This window comes from Silene latifolia, chromosome 10, assembly GCF_048544455.1.
Source record: "Silene latifolia isolate original U9 population chromosome 10, ASM4854445v1, whole genome shotgun sequence".
Lineage (NCBI taxonomy): Eukaryota > Viridiplantae > Streptophyta > Magnoliopsida > Caryophyllales > Caryophyllaceae > Silene > Silene latifolia.
The window spans coordinates 143,699,868-143,718,811 of record NC_133535.1 but is presented as its reverse complement, the minus strand read 5'-3'; positions in this window follow the sequence as shown (position 1 = coordinate 143,718,811).

Here is an 18,944-nt window from a genome sequence, read left to right as displayed (position 1 = left end):
GCTCCGGCGTTGATTAACCCAAACAGCATGACCGTATAACAATAGGTTTCCCATTGAGTGACAAAGGCGGTCTTATGCATGTCTTCTATGGCCATCTTGATTTGGTTATAACCCGCATATCCATCCATGAAGGATAGTAATGCGTGGTCTGCAGTATTGTCCACCAATATGTCAATGTGTGGTAGAGGGAAGTCATCTTTAGGACTTGCTTTGTTTAAGTCCCTAAAATAAACACAAACACGGATTCTCCCATCCTTTTGGGGCACAGGTACTATGTTGGCTACCCAGTCAGAATACTCGGAAACTTTGATGAACCCGGCTTTGAATTGCTTATCGACTTCTTCCTTAATCTTGAGAGCCCATTCCGTTCTCATTCGACGAAGCTTCATTTTGAGGTTTGAAACACGGCTTAATTGGAATTCTATGTTCGGCGATATCCCTGTCGATCCCTGGCATGTCTTTGTAGGACCAAGCGAAAACGTCTTTGAACTAATTTAGGAGGTCTATGAAATCGACCCTTTCGGTAGAGCTCAAGGTGGTCCCTATCCTAAGTTCTTGGGGTTCTAGTTCGGTTCCTACATTGATGGGTTCGGTGTTCTCTATTACTGGTCCCCCTTCCCCTTCCTGTAGTATTTCTTTGGCTACGTAGGGAGGTATTTCAATTGAGTCTGGGTCTTGGTCATCCTCAGTATCATCGTAAACAGAATTGCACCCAAGATAACACAAAGAGTAAGCAGAACCTGGTTTATTCATATTAAAGTTTGAGAAAAGTTGAAACAAAGAAGCCATCGATCCGTGGTCGGTGGCGGTAAAGGGACGATTGTTGGGACATTTCCCGAACTACCGCAACTACTCGAGTCTAAGCTAGGAGAAACAAAGGGAATGGGGATGACGACAGGAGGAGACTTCCTAGTGACTTCTCTAGACTCGACTCGACTCCGACTCCGACTCTGACTCGAATTCATCGTCTTCTGGTTCTCCTTTGAACATCTCTCCTTCTCCAGTGGTGAGCTTGAAGAGTCTTCCTTGATTGTTGGTCCACTTGATTGATTTTCTTCATCCTTTCTGCTGGTTCGCGTTTGTTTCTGTGATCAACGCGGTAGGGTTGAAGTGATCGTCTTGAAGTATCATGGTAATGATCTCATCCCGCGCGGCTCTAACAAATCGATCCTCACCAAACAATAGACTAACAGCTTGTTCGTCCAAGCAAGGTGCTTGACGGGTTTTGACGGTAGGAACCGTTTCTGGAGGGATGAAGTAGCAATCGTGAAAGATCTCGATTCCGGCTAGCTTCCTCTCGAGATAATGCCAAGGCTCGGGAAATCCGTGAAAGAGTTCTAGACTTCCTTCCTTAACGAAGTATCCTTTTAGGGTAGGGAGATAGGGTCGCATTTGGACTCCTACGTACTTACGGTTTTGAACTTGAGCAAGCATCTCGAGAACTTCCTCTTTAGTGGGTTTGTACCCTAGTCCTAGTGGTATTCTTTTTTAGTTTCCTTCCTTGTATGGTGCGAAGGTGTTTTTCAGAATAGGATTCAAAGGCATTCCAGGGAAGTATCCCTGGGATTTGAGTATGTGGTTGACCACCAAGTTGGAGTAGGGATTGTAGTATAAGGGTGCCAATTCGCTTTCTATGACACTTATGCTTTGGAAGCCCCCAAGTTCATATACTGGATCTGCAAGGACTTGATTGTTTGACTTCTTTTCGATTATTGCTTTGATGGGTGACAAAGTTATCGTCACCACATTGCCATTTAGTGGGATCTTGATCTTTTGATGAAGGGTGGACGTTACCGCTTTGGAAGCGTGAATCCATGGTCTTCCCAGAAGTATGTTGAAGGAAGCTTCGATGTCCACTATTTGGAAGTTAACCTTTCGCTCGATTGGCCTTGTGGCTATGGCTAGGTCAACGAGTCCTACGACCTTTCGTCGTGTACCATCATATGCGCGAACACCTTGATTGGTAGGGGTCCAATCCGACTCTTTCATGCCTAATTTGTATGTCGTTTTGAGGGGTATGACGTTGACCGCAGAGCCATCATTCACCAAGGTCATTGGCACGTTCTTCTTTAGACAAATGACAGTGATGTAAAGAGCCAAGTTGTGACTAGCGCCAAAAGGTGGCAAATCTTCGTCTAAGAAAGTAATAGGATTACTTTGTTTCGGTGATTCTTGGAAGACCAAGTTGACTACATCTTCGGGTGTGGAGTTATGTGCTACATTTAGCTTGGCCAAGGCTTGCAGTAAAGCTTGGCGATGTGGGAATGAGCTTGCTACTAGTTGCCAGACTGAAAGATCAGCCTTTGTCTTCTGTAATTGCTTAAGCAAATGATCAGTGGAGTCATCTTCGTTATAATTTGGTGTGACAACGTTGGTTGGACCATTTTGAGTAGAATTTTGATATGGACTACCCGAACGAGTTAGGTGGTCCACATCTTGGTCTTCACCATTTTGGACCATTTCTTTGACTAGGGAGTTTTCAATGAGATACTCGTCCTCATCATCATCGGCCCAAACTCCATTGATTGTAGCTAGTTCCCTCATTCTCATGATTTCGTCTTCCAGTCGTATGACTTGGTCAATTAGTTTATCGACCACGGCGACTATTTCTTGCATAGTGGCATTTTGAGAGCAGATTAGTGGCAGATGCTCCTTAGGTGTTGCGTTGGGGTCTTGTAAAGTTTTCACCATACCTTCCAATTCCCAAACTTGCCTATCCACACTCCTTGCCCATGTGATGAAGTCGGAAATGGTAGGGGAGATGGTAGAGTAGAACCCCTCATTCTCGATTGCGTAGATTTCATTTTCGACTGGAGAAATGAGATGTGAACAATCTAAGGTAGATTCGTCACTTGTAATTACTAGAACTCCCAGAGGATTCTGAGTGTTGTTGGGTTTACCTCCCGGCGGTATTGGTAGTCGACCATCTTCAATCATGTCTTGAAGCACATTTTTCAATTTGTAGCATTTTTCTGTGTCATGCCCCTTACCCCTATGGTATTCACAGTACGAGTTCTCGTCCCAGAATTTGGATTTCTTTTCAGGTTCGGGAGTAGGTCCTATGGGTTGGAGTTTGCCTTGCTTCATTAGCCTCTTTAGAGCATTGGAGTAAGTGTCCCCAAGATTTGTGAATTTCCTTGGTGGGGTACTTTTCTTGGATGGTTCGAGAAGGTTAACCTCATCGGTCTTGCTAGTGGAGCCGTATGAACGACTTGTTGAGCCTTGATATCCTCGACCTACCGTTTTGGACAAGAGCCCTTTACGGATGTCATCTTCAATCCTTGTTCCTAGTACGGTTAAGTCCTTGAAAGTTTTGATGTTTTGGTATCTCAAATGATTGGCATAGATGGGTTTGAGATTGTCCGCGAACTTCTCCACAAGGGTAGCCTCATCCGGGCGTTCAACTAGTTGGGTACTAGTCTTCCTCCACCTACTTAGGAAGTCGGTGAATCCTTCTTTGTCATTTTGGGTAAGAACCTCTAGAGTGTGCATGTTAACTTGGATCTCGGCATTATCCGCATATTGCTTAGCAAACTCGATCGCGGCATCTTCCCAAGTAGCGACCTTCTTGTGTTCTAAAGAGTAGAACCATTGCTTTGGGATGGTGTCAAGAGATGAAGGAAAGATCCTTAAGAACATCTCGGGTTTGATGCCTTTGATAGACATGTAATCCTTAAAAGCACGGATGTGGTTCAAAGGGTTTTCGTGCCTCTTGAATTTAGGGATATCCGTCATGTTGAAGTTGGTTGGCAATTTGGAATTGACGGCCTCATATTTGCGATTATTCTCCCTATAAATATCATCCCCTTTAAGGTACATCAATTGCTCCTCTAAGTATTGGAGTCTTTTCTCGGCTACAGTCATTCCCATGGGAGGATTTTCGTCCTAAGATTTACTCGCGAAGTCACCCACTACTTCACCTTCTTGAGGAGGCAACCTCCCCTCTACGGCGTAGATCCGGCCCTCAATAGTGTCAAGGCGATCATACACTTGGTCTTGAGTAACTTGGATTTGAGCTAACGCGGCTAGGATTCGATCATTACCATCTTGAAGTTGGTTGAAGTTCACGTCGCTTTCAGGCATCTTGAAAGCTGAATAAGAGATCGATGACGAATCAAAACACGATCGACCATTCTAACACACTTACTAAGAGAAGAAATGTTTTGACTCGTGAAGTGGGTGTGTGCCACTTGTGTTGAGTGAGCTTTAAAGAAAAGACGAGGTTTTGAAAATGTGTATCCTAGTCAACCATAGTATAGTTGTAGGAGTGGACTCGAAGTGAGGTTTTGAAATGGGCTTGGGCCCGAAATTTGACTCGACAATTGGACAGAGTTTCGACTCGGTTTTGCGCTAATCAATGGCCTTCTCTTTTTTCGAAATTTTTATTTAAAAAAGGATTTTTATTTTACAAAATTCGTCATGGTTTCGTTTAGAAATGGTGATCACGCAAGGTACAAACATTTATACAAGCATTATAACGGGATGCTGAGTGCATTTAGAAGGGTTTTGGTTTAAAGGGTGGGTTGCCATACCGAACCATCACACCCGAAGTCTGTGGAGAGGCTCGTACCGAACAAGAGTAAGGCCGATTCCTAGTCCATTTCTTCAAGTAGTGAAGGCCCTTGATACAAACAAGAGTAAGCATCATGGTATGGATGACGTCAATCGCTATCCATCCTTAGGCCCAAATAAGAATTAGGACCGTTTAGACAGGACGATTGGTCGAATGGGTTGGGTTGGGCCTAGGAAGGCCGAATGAAACGATCTAGGAAGACCGAGTGATGAAAACCGACAATTGTCTTGTACAAACTATTCCCTAACCTTGTTCAAGTTTCACCCTTGGCTACGCGTAAGTGTATAATCCCCAGCGGAGTCGCCAAATTGTGGACAATGGGCCCACGGGGGCGCTTGGGAGAGAGAACAAGCGTTTGCATTTTGTGGAGTCGCCACCAATTTTTGTGGGAAATTGGAACCGTTCGAATACCTCGTGCCATGTCAAGACACAAAGTAGAGACATGAACACCAAGCAATCGTTACCCTTAGCATTCTATGTCTAGAATGACTCTCGTGGATGCCAATGAACACGGATGTTCACAGAGATCTGGAGTAAGGGGTGAGGGTACGTATTAGGAAGCTCTTTTGATCGAACACCTAATCCCGCCCGCCTCGATAGCAGCCTCTACTAATGATTAGGGACATCATCTATACTTGATATATTGTCGATTATATGCATGCAATGCAACATCCAAGTTTTAATCCTAGCATGTGAAGATTAACTAAGTCGGTGAACAAGTAATTGGCATACAATTGGGTCGAATTGGGATTTATGTTCAATTACATGTGAAGACATACAAATGATACAAGAAATATGATAAACATAATAATGAAAATTACAATAATTACATTGGGTTCAATTGATTTATGTCGAAAATTCCTTTAAAACGGATAATTGAGAAAAAAGAAGAATAAAAGAAGAATTAACGAACAAAACAGTAGGCGATAATACGGATAATAGTCAATTAATACGTAAGCTATTTAGACTAGGTCAAGCAACAACGGAGTTCAGAGGCAGAAATCAACCTGGAACAGGCGCAGCAGAGCTGCGCCCTCTGGAAGAGGCGCAGCAGTTGCTGCGTCTGTTCCAAGAGTGAGTTCTGGCTGTGAAGCCGGAACTGCAAATCGTTAATATTAATTGGTAAATTTAAGGGTTAATTAATATATTTACTCGGATGAAAGTGATTAATAGGTTAATTACATATGATTAATGGTCATAAAAGCAATAAAGCATGGATGAAACGAATGCAAACGAATTAATTACATGAATGAATGATTGATTAGCGACATAGGTGAACTAAATAGATTGAACATGACGAATTAATGACGAAAATATGACGAATATGACAATAGACAGACGAAAATATATCAAAGATCGAATTCCAGAAACTCAATATGAACGAATCGAATTTCTACAACCCGGATTGACTTCAATGACGAAAACCCGCGAATATTGGATTATAAGGGATTTAAGGTCGGAACTTAAAGATGAATTATACGTGTTAGTGATGAATAATAATATACATGTGAAATTATTACGTTATTATATCAAGAAATCGAAGAACAAACGAAAATAAATAAAGAACAACGAATTTACAAAGGACGAGGGAAGAAGAAAGGAAGCAGGAACTGCGGCAGCCTCACGAAGAGGCGCAGCAGACACTGCGCTCCTTCGAAGAGGCGCAGCAGTTGCTGCGTCCTTTCTCGACGGTCATCTTCTGGTAATCCGTAAAAAGGGTTTAAAAACGTGGTTTTAGAAATCGGTTTTAATAAGTATTTTCGACATAAACCTTACATTATGATTACAAAACTAAAGAACAATAAATAAAAGAGAGATTATACACCCTCGGACTTACATGTTTGACGAAACGAGATGAACTAAGTTATCGATTAGTGATGCTCGACGTGAATGTAACGAAAGTGCCCTCGTAAGAGGAAAACGATTAGATTAATTAAGTTGATTATGGTGGAGTTGGTCAAATTGGTCGGTCATGCAAACGAGGCTGGTACTCAGAAGGATCCGAGCTTACGTGGTCGAATGTTCAAGCACGTAGACGCCAAAAAGTAAGAACAAAGGTCTAGAATGCAAAGGGAGAAGAGAAGGGCGTGAGAAATAAGAGGAGCGAAGGCTCCTATTTATACTAATCACGTGAAGGAATAGGGTTTTCGGAGAGACTTTGGAAGTGAATCTCGGAAAGATATGAAAAAGATACGAGAAATACGCAGAAAAGGACTCGAGAAAGAGGCGCAGTTAGATCATCTGCGTCTCTTGGAAGAGGCGCAAATGTACCGCTGCGTCTGTTCCCAAGTGGTTTCCTCCTGCGGAAGAAAGATTTCCGTGTTTAAGTTATGGAATAACGGAATAATTTGGTTTTCCTTAATATTTTGTATGAATATTACGGGAAATTGTTTACCAAAGAATAAAGATTGTGAAATATGGAATAGAAATATCCGGAACATTCCAGAACATTCTGACTCGGGATTTAACGGTTATCAGAAAATGAAGACGGTTTTAGGCCCGGACGCCAAATGTACTCTAATTACTGTCAAAACGATCGTATCGGCACGTAGATGACAACTAAGAGGTAGACATTAGTGTTTGAGCAATCACTTGACGATAAACTTACGAACTGTCACAAATCGTTCCGCATACCAAACATGCGGCCCAATCATCACCGGGTGGTTTGCGAGAGGTGCAGAAATGAGGTATCTACAGTGGAAAAACCGAAAATAAGAGAATAATTCCTCTTATTTTTCGGTTGGTCAAAACCGAAAAAGGAAGAAATATCTTCCCTTATTTCCTCTCCTTATTTCGGTTATAATAGGGAGAGAGGGAGATCATTATGGCTTATCCTTTTAACCTAATTTTGACCTAGCATTCTCTCATCAAAGAAAAACACAAAAAACCTAAAATTAATCAGTTAATTTGGGGATCTCATTCTAGCAATTTGAGGGGCATTTCTCGGAGCATCTTGGGTGCAACGATTAAGCGAATATCATTGCGATATTGTTCTTAGGCCGATTTTGTTAGGACCAAAGGTTGATTCTTAATCCTATACTATTTTGTTTATGCAATTTCTTTTATGACTAGTTTCACAATCATAATTTCGTTATAATCCTTATTATCTTAAAGGAAGTATACCGATATTTCCCACAAGTGGTATCAGAGCCAAGGCCACGAAATTATTTTTGATGAATTTCATAAATGGATTTAAACAATTTTTGAAGAATAAAAAAAAAAATTAGGGTTTCGGCCGAGAATTTTTTTTTTGCCGTGACCATTTTTTCCAGCCGAGTTAGTTTCTGTTTTTTTTTGTTGATTTGATTTCCATTTTGATTTGTTCATATTGTTGTTTTAATCAGTTAAGATGATAATATGATAAATTTGTAGATGTTTTGATTTAATTAAGATTAAACTGAAATGTAAATGGGAATTGTTTTTGTTTTATGATGATAAATTGTTTTTGCTATATAGTTTTTGGCAAACAAATTAATTTAACATTCAAATCAATTGTGATGATCGCTTAATCATGATTTAGATGTTCTTTTTAATAAGTTAAATTGAATCATCAAGTTTGAATATATGGTTAAATTAAAAAGATGATTTTGCTAATCTTGTTCTAATAGCAACCATAAACGATTTTGTTCATCTAATTTTTTTCAGTTTTAGGGCTTAATGCTGAGTCACAAAAAAAAAAAAAGTTGCTGTTTTTTTGTTTTGTGGCTGTGCCGAGAAGATTTTTTTTTTTTTTTGTTTCATTGTTGATAAATTTTTTTTTTGCTACATAGTTTTTGGCATAAATGGTTTTAAATCGTTGTTTAGAATCATGTTGCATTAATTTACATGTTTAAATTAAAAGGTGATTATGCCAATCTTGTTCTAATAGCAACGATAAACAATTTGTTCATCAAATTTTTATTTTTGTTTTAGGGCATTATGCCGAATGCAAAGAGAAAAAAAAGTTTCTGTTTTTTTCCTTTCGGTTTTGTACTTTTGCCGATGAAAAAAAAATTGTTTTTTTTTTGTTTTGGGCTGTTTAGCTGAGAGCTTAAATAAAAAAAAACGGTTTTTTGGTTGTTTTTGCTCAAATACCGTGAGCATTTTAAGAGAAAAAAATTTTCTGTTTTTTCTTGTTGTTCTTGGCCAATATTGATTATACATTAAATTGAAAATGTATGATTAATTGTTGTGAAGAAGTTCACAAATTTTAGATACCTAATTATTTTAAAGCAGTTTAAAATATTGATGGATTAATTCATATTATAGGTAAATATGAATTAAGATTGAAATTAATGTGATTAATTGAGGAATTGTCACTTAATTTGATCATTTAAATAGGTGGTTTGGGAAATTAATCTACATAATTAAGGAATTATGTCTTACATGTTTAATTTATTAGTTGATGCAATTTTTTTTTTGTTGAATGAATCTTTGAATGGATTTATTTACGTATTTTTGCAATCGGTTGTAATTTGTAATACCTAGTGTGGCCTTAGTCAAATTATGTTTTCGTAATGATGGAAACATAATTTTTAATGTAATTTGAGATCTCGTATCTCCGTTTTGGTTTCTTTTATATTATGGTTTTGAAATTAGAATGTAAATAGGTTTATTATGTAATTTTAAATTGTAATTTTAAAGAAGACTAAAGATGGAGATTGGAGCTCACTCCCGCTACATGGATCAAGATGGAACATCAAGACAAGCTTCTCGGGTCCAAGGATGGATTCCAAAGTTGTATTTATGTTCTTTTTGGTAGATAGGCCACACTAGGACTTTATTTTGTTTTACGTTTTACCGTTCTTATTGCTTTTCATTCAATGCTAGTTAGTGCATCATTTTCCGCCTAAAACCAAACCCCCTACTAAAATGCATGAAAATTGACTCATATAGATTGTATGTTAGTTTTCATAGACATACAGATGTCACACAGTTTAAGCCATCACCTTAGTTTATTCATTCACGCATGCTAGATATTAGTTCACTTAAAATGAATTAAAATAATGTTGATGGGATCTTCCTCTAAAACGGAAATTGAGACTAGTCTTTATAAGGGCAAACAACTATGAATCCCTTCTTCGTCGGTAGGCATAATATGACCCCTTCTACGTTGGGTAAGTAGTTTGTGTTGACTTAGTTTATCTCAACATTATAGTCCGAAGAGTTTCTCGTGATTATGATGGACTAAAGATAGAATTTACAGAAATTTATCGACCAAGAATTCTAACAAAGAGAATTAGCTAAAAGGTTGGCTTTTCAATTTCTGAGATAATTGAGTCTTGGGATCATTTATATAATTCTTGAGGGAGGTCAATTGTATAAATGCTTGAGTCTTCGCTTATAACAGTTTTGCATTAAGACTTAAATCATAACGATGCATATGCTTATTATTTTTATTCTTCTTTTCGCAGTGTAGAATACGTTTATTTTGATAATACTGTTACAACAAATGGTTGGAAATAACGAAATCCCAATGCCGAGTGCCACACTTGGACGCGAGTCCTGGCTTAAAGTTTTTATGGACAACATGAATCAGTTCACACGACTGAAGAATGATGGGTCCAACTTTGCGGGATCGGGAGGCGGCACTACGGAATCTTTGTCATTCCGACGGTAAGCTCAAGTACTTAATCGAGCCAATACCGGTAAACCAGGCCCCAATGCGGGAGTTAACGAGTCACTTGCTTATAGTGATTTCGTCATGGAAGCGGGTGCGATAAAGAACGTACTCATCTTTGCAATGGAAACCAATTTGCAGATACGCTTCATTGCCCAAGGTGCAAACAAGATTTTCACCACGCTCACTAACGAATTCTCAAAGGCACCGAGAATCGTTACTTATGAGCATACTTGTCGCTTCTTTGATGCGAAACTTCAAAAGGGCCAACCGGTTAGCCCACACATTCTTAACATGATTGAGAATGTCGAGAAATTGGAGGCACTTGATTGTAAAATCAGTGAGAGCATAGTCATTGACCGTATGCTTCATTCACTTCATGATGGTTTTGCCCTTTTTTAGGGCGAATTACTACATGAATGACTTGAAGAAAAGTCCTCATGAGCTACACTCACTTCTCGTACAGACCGAGAAAGATATGAAATTGAGTGGGAGCATGAAGCAGGATGTTCTCATGATTTCCAACAAGAATAAAGGTAAGGGCAAAGCTCCAGGCGACCTAACTGTAGGTAAGCCAAAGTTTAAGAAGCCAGGAAACGGTAAGAGTGGGCCTGGTGAGACTAGTGGCTCACAGGGCAAGGCAAAGAGCAAGGGCGGTGACATTGAGTGCCACCATTGTCACAAGATTGGACATTGGAGGAGGAACTGTCCCGTGTACCGTGAGGACATAAAAGCAGGCCGCGTCGTTCCTGTTGGTATGTCATCTTATATTCATATTATTGAGATTAACCATGCAAGTTTCGGAACTTGGGTACTTGATACTGGTTGTGGTTCTCATCTGTGTAATCATTTGCAGGGCCTAAAAAACATCACACCTCTCGGAAAGGGTGATGTGGACCTGCGAGTCGGGAATGGAGCTAGAGTTGCTGCAGTCTCAAAGGGAACATATGTAATCCAACTCCCTAGTGGTTTTGAGTTATATTTATATAACTGTTACTATGTACCCATTTTGTCTAAGAACATTATTTCTATTTCCGTACTTGATAAGGACAGTTTTTCATTTTTAATAAAGGATAATAGCTGTATTTTCTCTTTCAATGAAATGATTTATGGCAAAGAAGTTTCCATGAATGGAATTTACATCTTAGATCAAACCACGGAAATATTACACGTGAATAATAAGAAATTAAAGGTTGGTGACAAAGATCAAACCTATCTATGGCATTGTCGAATGGGACACATAAATGAAAAACGTGTAAAGAAACTCGTCGATAATGGGACTATTCCCGCATTCGATTTTTCTACATTTGGCACGTGTGAATCATGTCTTATCGGCAAGATGACTCGAATTTCCTTCAAAGGTGTCGGAATGCGCGCCAGTGACCTATTAGGACTCATACATACTGATGTTTGTGGACCTATGTCAATTACCGCTAAAGATGGCTATAGATATTTTATCACTTTCACGGACGATTTGAGTAGATACGGATATGTCTACTTGATGAAGCATAAAAGTGAGTCCTTTGAGAAATTCAAGGAATACCAGAACAAGGTTGAGAACCAACTGGGTAGAAAGGTTAAAGCACTCCGTTCAGATCGGGGGTGGCGAATATCTTTCAAATGAGTTTGATCAACACCTTAAAGATTGTGGAATCGTTTTGCAGTTAACTCCACCTGGAACACCTCAATTGAATGGTGTGTCCGAATGCAGAAATCGAACATTACTTGATATGGTTAGATCCATGATGAGTCACACGGTAGTACATGATTCATTATGGGGTTTTGCTCTTTTGTCAGCTGCTCTTATACTTAACCTAAGTCCGACTAAAGCTGTCGACAAGACTCCATATGAAATGTGGAAGGGAACGGTCCCCAACTTGTCCTTTATTCGGGTTTGGGGCTGCGAGGCTTATGTCAAGTGGAGACACGAGGATAAGCTCGGCCCGCGATCGGTCAAGACATACTTTATTGGTTATCCAAAAGGAATGTTTGGTCATTACTTCTATTCGCCTACCGAACATCGAGTTTTTGTTGCGGCTAGTGCAAAGTTCTTAGAGAAAGAATTTCTCGAGAATAAGTCAAGTAATAGAACCTTCGAGCTGTCGGAGATTCAAGAACCAACAACCGAGGAACGGATGGAGGAAGTTGTTCCTCCAACTGATGATACGGTTAACATTCCTCAGGAACCTAAGAGGTCGGGTAGAGTCTCTAATCCTCCGGACAGATACATTGGTATGGTCGAGGAGAGTGACGTTTTACTTCTAGAGAGTAATGAACCTGCTACCTATAAAGGTGTCATGACCTGTTCCGACTCAAAGCTATGGCTTGAAGCCATGCAATCCGAGATGGACTTCATGTATGAGAATGACGTATGGGATCTTGTTGATTTACCTAATAAGGTAAAACCTCTACAGTGCAAATGGCTTTACAAAATAAAGCGTTCTGTGGACGGGCAACCAGATACCTATAAGGCACGACTAGTGGCAAAAGGTTTCACTCAAGTGAACAGATTGCATTATGATGAAATTTTTGCACCCGTAGTTATGTTGCGTTCCATTCGGATTATCTTAGCGATTGCCGCTTTTCATGACTATGAAATTTGGCAAATGGATGTGAAAACCGCCTTCTTAAACGGTTATTTGGAGGAGGAGTTGTACATGGTGCAACCCGAAGGTTTCATAGATCCTGAAAATCCTAAGAAAGTACGCAAGCTTAAGCGTTCCATTTATGGACTTAAGCAAGCTTCTCGGAGTTGGAATCATCGTTTCGACCAGGTGATAAAAGAGTATGGTTTCACTCGATCGGTCGAGGAACCATGCTTATATATCAAGTCGAGTGGGAGCAAGATTGTATTCTTGATATTGTATGTCGATGACATACTCTTGATTGGGAATGACATTCCTCTCTTATCTTCGGTTAAAGGATGGTTAAAGAACCATTTCCAGATGAAAGATCTGGGTGAGGCACAACGCATATTGGGAATCCGTATCTATCGAGATAGATCACGACGGACGTTATCACTGAGTCAGGAGTCTTATTTGGATAAGATTCTTGAAAGGTTCAGCATGACCAACTCCAAGAAGGAGAACCTTCCAATGACGTCTGGGATGCAGTTGAGCAAGTCTCAGTCACCCACGACGCCTGAAGAGATTGAGCGCATGAGTCGTGTTCCTTATGCATCTGCAATAGGATCAATCATGTATGTCATGATATGCACACGTCCAGACGTGGCATATGAATTGAGTATGACGAGTCGGTACCAAAAGAATCCAGGTGAAACACACTGGATAGCTGTTAAAAACATCCTTAAGTACCTACGGAGGACTAAGGATTGGGTATTGACTTATGGAGGATATACTAAGCTATGCGCAATCGGTTACGCAAATGCTAGCTTCCAAACAGAACGAGATGACTCGAAATCTCAGTCTGGATTTGTCTTTACTCTTAATGGTGTTGCGGTCAGCTGGAAGAGTTCCAAACAGGATGTTGTAGCAGATTCTACTACTGAATTATGATAAGCATGAAGGGCACGTTATTTCCATGGGAATTAAACGTGTTCCTGAGTTGTAGTAGTTGATTATGAATTCGATACATTATCTTTTTCATATACTATTTATAACTTCATCGTTTTATTATAATATTTTGTTTTTCATGTGTATTGTACTGACAACATTGAATGCCACAAAGTGAACTGAATTACATTATATTTTTTTTGGTCAGTAATCGCCTTAATGAGCTGATAACTCTGGCTATTATATTGTGCAGTCGATTGATGGTGGGTTCAACGAGCCATAAGTCAAACAGTTGGCTTATAGATCTCAAATACGGGTTATAACGATACCTCGTAGGTGTGGACAGCGGGGGCCCACGGGGGCGCTTGAGAGGAAAGAGAAACAAGCGTTTGCATTTTTGTTGGAGTCGCCACCAATTTTTATGGGAAATTGGAACCGTTCGAATACCTCATGTCATGTCAAGACATAAAGTAGTGACATGAACACTAAGCAATCGTTACCCTTAGCATTCTATGTCTAGAATGACTCTCGTGGATGCCAATGAACACGGGTGCTCACGGAGATCTGGAGTAAGGGGTGAGGGTACGTATTAGGAAGCTCTTTTGACCAAACACCTAATCCCGCCCGCCTCGATAGCGGCCTCTACTAATGATTAGGGAAGTTATTCGTACTCGATATATCGTCGATTATATGCATGCAATGCAACATCCATAGATTAATCCTAACATGTGAAGATTAGACTAAGTCGGTTGACAATTAGTTAGCATACAATTAATGTCGAAGTAGGATTTAATGCTCAATTACATGTGAAAACATTCAAGCAATAAAAGAAATACAATAATTATAAATTACAATAATGAAAATTACAATAATTACATTGGATTAGGCGATTTATGTCGAAAATACCTTTCAAAACGGATAATTTAAGAAAACGAATAAATGAATAAATTAACGAACAAATCAGAAGGCGATAATACGATTAATAGTTAATTATACGTAAGCTAATAAAACTAAGTCAAGGCAAAAACGGAGTTCAGGGACATAATTCAACCCGAACAAAGCAGCAGAGAGCCGTTGTGTCCTTTGGAATAGCGAGCAGACTGCGTCTTCATTTTCTGACTGAATTCTGGTTGTGAAGTTTTAATTGCGTGTTGTTAATATCGTTGGTGAATTTAATGATTGATTAAATTATTTACTCGGATGAAAGTGATTAATAGGTTATTTACATGTGAATGAGGGTCATAAAACAATAAAACATGGATGAGACGGATTTAAGACGGATTAATTTACATGGATGAATGACGGATTAGTGACATGGATGAATGAAATAGACTAAACATGATGAATTAACGACAAATTAATGACGAATATATGATAGTGACGATAAATAACATATGTAAATATGTCAATGATGAATTCCAGAAACTCAATATTGACGAATTGAATCTCTAAAACCCGAATTGAATTTAATGACGAAAACCCGCAAATATTGATTACTTGGGATTTAAGTCGGATTTATGATGAATAAAACGTGTTAATGATGATGAACAATATACATGTGAGATTATTGTGCTATGATGTCAAAGAATTAAAGAACAAACGAAACAAAACAAATAGTTGACGAATTACAGAGGACGAAGGAAGAAGAAAGGAAGGAAGCTGCGGCGGCCCTCACGAAGAGGCGCAGCAGAATCGCGCTCCTTCAAGAGGCGCGATTCTTTGCGTCCTTTCTCGACGGTTGTCTTCTGGAAATCCGTAAAAAAGGGTTTTTAAAGCACGGTTTTAGAAATCGGTTTTAATGAAATTTTCGACATAAACCTTACATTAATGATACAAAAAGTAAATAACAATAAATAAAGAAGGATTATACACCCTCAGACTTACATGTTTGACGAAACGAGAAGGACTAAAATATCGATTAGTGATGCTCGACGCGAACTATAACGCAAATATGAAAGTGCCCTCGTAAGAGGAAAACGAATAGATTAATTAAGTTGATTGATTGTGTAGTTGGTCAAATTGGTCGGTCATGCAAACGAGGCTGGTACTCAGAAGGATCCGAGCTTACGTGGTCGAATGTTCAAGCACGTAGACGCCAAAAAGTAAGAACAAAGGTCTAGAATGCAAAGGGAGAAGAGAAGGGCGGACACTCGCGTGAGAAATATGAGGAGCGAAGGCTCCTATTTATACTAATCACGTGAAGGAATAGGGTTTCGGAGAGTCTTTGGAAGTGAATCTCGGAAAGATATGAAAAAGATACGAGAAATACGCAGAAAAGGGCCTGGGAAGAGGCGCAGCAGCCACTGCGTCTCTTGGAAGAGGCGCAGCACCTGCTGCGTCTGTTCCCAAGTGGTTTCCTCCTGCGAAAGAAAGATTTCCGTGTTTAAGTTATGGTAGGACGAAAATAATTGGTTTTCCTTAATATCTTATGTGAATATTACGGAGATTTGTTTACCAAAGGATAAAAATTGTGAAATATGGAATAGAAATATCCGGAACATTCCAGAACATTCTGACTCGGGATTTAACGGTTATCAGAAAATGAAGACGGTTTTAGGCCCGGACTCCAAATGTACTCTAATTACTGTCAAAACGACCGTATCGGCACGTAGATGACAACTAAGAGGTAGACATTAATGTTTGAGCAATCACTTGACGATAATCTTACGAACTATCACAAATCGTTCCGCGTAGCAAACATGCGGCCCAATCATCACCGGGTGGTTTGCGGGAGGTGCAGAAATGAGGTATCTACAGAGCCCCCACTTTGACTGAGGCTTGGACAAGGCGAAAGTCAAATTATAGCCATCAGGTCAATCGAAGATTACAACCTGACGACTATGGCGACGCGAGGCGGCTCAAGGGGTCTGAACCAAGGACCTGTCGTCGGGAACATTTTAGACTCTGTCGACTATCGGGGAGGGTCGTTTAAAGTCCATTAGACTACGTAAGGAGGCTCGCCAGCCATAAGAAGAGACCATACCTGAGACTTCTTCCTGAGATGCTTCCGGAGGTGCATAGGAGCTAAGGGTAAGCGTAGGAGCTAAGGGTAAGACCTAAAAGATATATAAGGATTTGTGCTAGGGTGTGGGGCCCTAAAGGAAAGCATCGGCGGGAAGGAGGTCAAAGATAAGTTTAACTTAAGGGTAACTAAGGCTTGGACACTTAAAGGCTTATGAACCTAAAAGGATTTGGGATCCTATGGTTAAAAAATCCTAATTTCGGGTTTATGAACCTAAGAAAGAAGGCTTTGGGTTTGGGAACTTCTGGAGAACAACACCTTTGTCGCACTCCGTGGGGAAACAAGAAATATCATGAGTAGCAGGACACAGGCGGGAACTGCTGGGAGAAAACTGCTCGGGTAGTCTTCGAGAAATAATTGCGAGTAGCAGGACACAGGCGGGAACTGCTGAGAAGGAATCTGCTTAGGTAGATGTTAATCTCATGTCTTGAGAGGGACAATACGTCCTCTTACTCTCGCTGGAGACACGATTGGGAATTATTCTTCATGTTATGAGAGGGAGAGTGTATCCGCTTACTCTCGCTTATAATGAAGGCGTATCGAATGCTGTGAAGGAATAAATGCTCGTTGCGACAAGCATAGGTCTTGGAAGAAATAAATAATACGCAACAGTCTGCTGCTGGCTGAGAAGATGCGGGCCGGAACGAAAGAAAATCGTCAAACGGACCAAAAGGATAAAATAGCATCGGGGAAGAGGCGCACCAAAGATGGGCCCACAAATAACGAACTCATAACGAATTTTTGAAGATCCGTATGGAGGGAACACAAGGAAGAGGCGCAGCAAGAGCTGCGTCTCTTGGAAGAGGCGCAGCGCCTGCTGCGTCTATTCCCCAAAGTGTTTCTTCTGCGTAAAAACGCGATAATCAGAGGCTTTGCAAATCATTTGTTCGAAACATAAATTTCACATTTCTCTCTCAAATCTTCACCATTTCCGCCAAGGTTTAATCCAAAAGCTTGCATTAATCATGACTACTCGAGGTATGTGTCTCATTCTCGCATTAATCGTCCATATTTACTCAATTTTTGGCCGAAAAAATTAGGGTTCATGACCCATTTGATCGAAAATTTGGGGCTTTTCCCCCAAATGCATTTGCTTCGTCAAATTGACATTAGAAATGGATAATTGGTAATATAAGGAACATAACCATGTATTTGTCTTGAATTTTCGTTGAGTTTTGAGCCTTTGAGTGAAATTTGAGACGGTTTCACAGCTAAACCGTAAATCGCTTCGAAAATAGCCTTAGGATTGCCTATTTACGATGAAACTTGATATTTGGGACCCTTGAATGATGGGTAAACTTCCTATCATCTCGGAATTTTGGTTTGTGACAGCTTTTTCAAGACACTTTTCTAGGGCATAATCGCCATTACAACGAAATGCTGCCGAATTTTCGACTTGAGCCCGGAACTAGGCTTCACATTAGGCTTGACTTAACCCAAATTACCACATGAGTGATCGGGTTGGCGAGAATGGGGCCAAAGATGGCGAGAAAAGAGCGATTTCAGGGCTTCCGAAGGCTCGAAAATCCCTTAACCAAGGCTCGTCGTCACGTGACGCGGCCTAAATTTGCTTTAATGTTGCAGGTGATGGGGATTCTACTTCTGGGAGGACTCCCATGGAGATAGACGTTGCTACTGTCGAGGAGGCTTTGGAGCAGGCCTTCACCGCTGCGGTGATGGTTGCTGGGGGCGAGGCCCATGAGGAGGAGGCTGTTGAGGAGGAGGAGGCCCCGAGACGGGCCAACGTCGGGCGAGGAGGTCGTCAGCTGAGAGGAGCTCCTGCGTGGGCTGAGACTTGGGAGAGCAGGCACCTGTTGTGGGCTGCAGAGGGTCACCTGTCCTCCAGGACGGTGAAGAGCTTGGTAAATAGGAATTCACTACTCATTACTCATCCTTTTTCATTCATTTGTTCAAATCTCTTTCAATTTTCATTCAAAACTAAAGATAGCTTTTGTTTCAAATCACCATAGGAGGCCGGGAACATCAGGTCGTTCTCGGGTTATACGACAGCGATGGAGCACTACGAGCGGCTGTCGGCGGAGGAGCGGGCCATGATCGAGCGTGGAGCGTTCGGTCCTTTGGTGCAGGTCTAGAAGGATATCGCGAAGAGGAAGCTGCGGGCTAAACTTAGCCTGGTCCGCGCTTTCTTGGATCGATTCTGGGACACGACTTCCACGTTTCACATGCCTTTCGGTGAGGTGGGAGTCACTCTAGAGGATTACAACATGATTTCTGGTC